A 3,123-nucleotide genomic window follows, 5' to 3' on the forward strand; every position below is an offset into this window, starting at 1 on the left:
CGAATTTAGTCATGGACATATGTGAATGTTATGTTGAAATGATTCAACATAAGGAAATTCTATATGTGGAGATATTATAGCGAAAGACTGGTAAAGTATCATGTCTTTATGTGAGACATTATGAATTGTATTCCATATGCTTCGGATATAGGATCGATTACATATGCTATAATATTAATTTGTTCTAATTTTCCAAATGCCTGAGACATTAAGAGGGAAAAGGGAATAGAACGAGATACGACTAAAATGGTTAAGCAATTGTCGAGGACAATCAGAGGTTTACCAAAGATTGGTTGCTCATAGACAGTTGGAAGTATAGTGTAAATTTTGGAAGGACCATATTGACATACTCTGAGAAGAGGTAACTCTAGTTTAGAAGTGATAGTCAAGATGAGAATATGGAAATGTTACCATAAGTGGAAGTTAATAATAAAATCTATGTAAGATTAGAAAACTTAATGCAAGAAGGATGTTCAAAGGAATGTACTTTGAATATGAGACTTCGTTTCCATGGAATTTCTCTCCATTGGAGTACTTTGTAATGTCTGTTGCCAAGTCTCTGTGATTTTTGTGCATAGTCATTACAAGAGGATCATTGCATATAAGTTTAAAATCTAACAGATTATAGCAAATGGCAAGAATTTGGTATTCGTACATTTACAATAAGGATTTGGAATTGTGAAATGAGAGTTATTGAAATGTTTTTAATTGATCTATTTCACAAAGGAAGGACCATAGACAAACATAGTGTGCATGCTTGGAGCATGGCATAACTATTGTTTTAATTCAAGTATTAAGTTGATTAATCGAAACATTATATAATGAAAAATGTGTAATCAATATGGTGATTAAATAAAAGGTGTTTTATTTATCTTCATAAGTTCTGAGACCATATTGGATTCGATTATTCTTGTGTTTCGCTTTGCATGTTTTGACTTCCCGAATAACTATGTTATTCAAACTATCCACAATCGATCATACTTTGGAAGTAGGTATTGAGGCAAGACTGTCATGAATCTGACTGTAGATTGTCTAGGTGTTTTAGACATAGCACAAGTTTGGTGTAGTGTTCATGAGTACTCCTCGAATAAGATTCGAGTATTGGATTAAACCCACGCTCATCTGAATCACTTCATGGATTTCATCACGAGTGATTGTGAGACGATAATATCTTATATTCTTATAGTTACAGTTTACAAGTCGGTTGCACATTGATGATATGTAAACGCACCGGTAACTCGGTGTTATAAAACGTATCATTGTGTGTGATTTGATGAGTAAATAGAGCAAGCATATGATTCGAAGTTTATCCTTTACTTTTACCCTTAGAGGGATAAAAACGATATCTGTGGGCCCCTCGATGATTTAGGCCCCGTTTGATACACATCTTTCCAGGTCCAAACAGATCTTTCTGGCCGAATGGATCGGAAAGACTGTTTGATTTGCACAAAAAAAGGGGTCTTTCCCGATAAGATATGTCTTTCCCAGAAAGCTCCAAAATCATATCTTTCTAGTTTAAAGGGCTGGAAAGACAATTATGCACCAAACCTCGCCTCTTTCTTTCTTTCTTGGATTATTAATTTTTTTAAAATTTATTTTTTATTGAATTATTACGTTTTAAATGTATTATTTTATATTAAGAAATATTATTTTAATATATAATATTTATGTATCAATAAATATTATTTTATTAGATTATTAATTTCTTTTAAATAATTCTTTTTTTTTTAATTTCCTTTTTATGGATTAATTCTTTTTATTGGATTATTATATTATTTATATATTAATAAATATTACTTTATTGGATTATTAATTTCTTTTAGTTAATTTTTTTAATTCATTTTTATTGGATTAATTCTTATTTTTTGGACAATAGCACCATCATCCTAATTTATTTAAAAAAAATCTCATCCATCCCACCACTATCGGACATAAACCGGGTCATTTTTCATCATTCAACACAATCAATCAGATGTACAATCAAACAACATGGTTTTTTTCCAATGAGAAAACTTTCTCATACAACACTTTACCAGACAACACTTTTGTAGACAGAAACTATCAAACGGGACCTTAGTGATGACACCCTAAGTGCTTAGCCAAGCCTGGACTGATTTGATTTGTTCAATTAGTCGGTCGTCATAAATCGGAAATCAGGAAACAACATATGGACAGAGAGAAGGATTATAATCCATGTCTCACGTCCATATGATATCTAGAATGGAGGAATATATGATCCCTTATCTAATGGACGCGTCATTGACTAGGTCAGAGTTCGACAACGGCTTTTAAGAGCTACGATTACTAGTCGGGTTGGGGAGTCGTACTTGCAATAATAGTTATTAGACTTATCCAAGTGGGAGACTGTTGGATTAGGTGTCTAAGCCCATAACTATAATTGGTATGTACATGACCCGAGAGTAGCATGGTCCATTTCGGGTTGCATATCACCAGGACAATTTGATAGGATGGATACTTGAGTAAGAGGTTACTTATGATTTATTAATATATTATAAGTTCTAATATATTAATATGAAATCATATTATTTAATTAGTATTGATCAAGAATTAATTTGGAATTAATTGTGTGATCAAAAGAGACTAATTAAATATATGGGGATTGATTTGGTAAATCAATGATTCTTATAGTGTGGGCCAATTGTTATTTAGGATGGGCTAAACCAATATGGTAGTCCATGGATAGTCCATGGAGGTTTAACCCATGGAGCCTAAGTAATATGAAAGGTCATGGGCATTAGGGTTTGCATGGATGTAACCCTAAACTTTGCCACACTATAAAAGGACTCCCTTGGCACCCAAAATCGAGTATTAGAGTTCTTGGAGTTCATTAGAGCCGATTTTGGAGTTAGCAACATCTCTCTCAAGTTCTCCTTTGTCCTAGGTGCGTTGTGAACCGTTTGAGGCATCACACTTGGGGTGCTAAGTTCTTAAAGGCCAAAACTACAAGCTACAACCAAGAGGTGATTCTATAACTCACTTTTATGTTGTTTATGTCAATTGTATGCTAGTTGTAGGCTTTATTCTTTGGAAACAATATTGCATGTATAATTAGAGAAAACATAGATCCAAAGCATTTAGGGTTGTATGTGAACCATAGGATGT

The sequence above is a fragment of the Lactuca virosa genome, chromosome 7, assembly GCF_052849685.1.
Source record: "Lactuca virosa cultivar CGN04683 chromosome 7, Lactuca_virosa_CGN04683_v6, whole genome shotgun sequence".
NCBI lineage: Eukaryota > Viridiplantae > Streptophyta > Magnoliopsida > Asterales > Asteraceae > Lactuca > Lactuca virosa.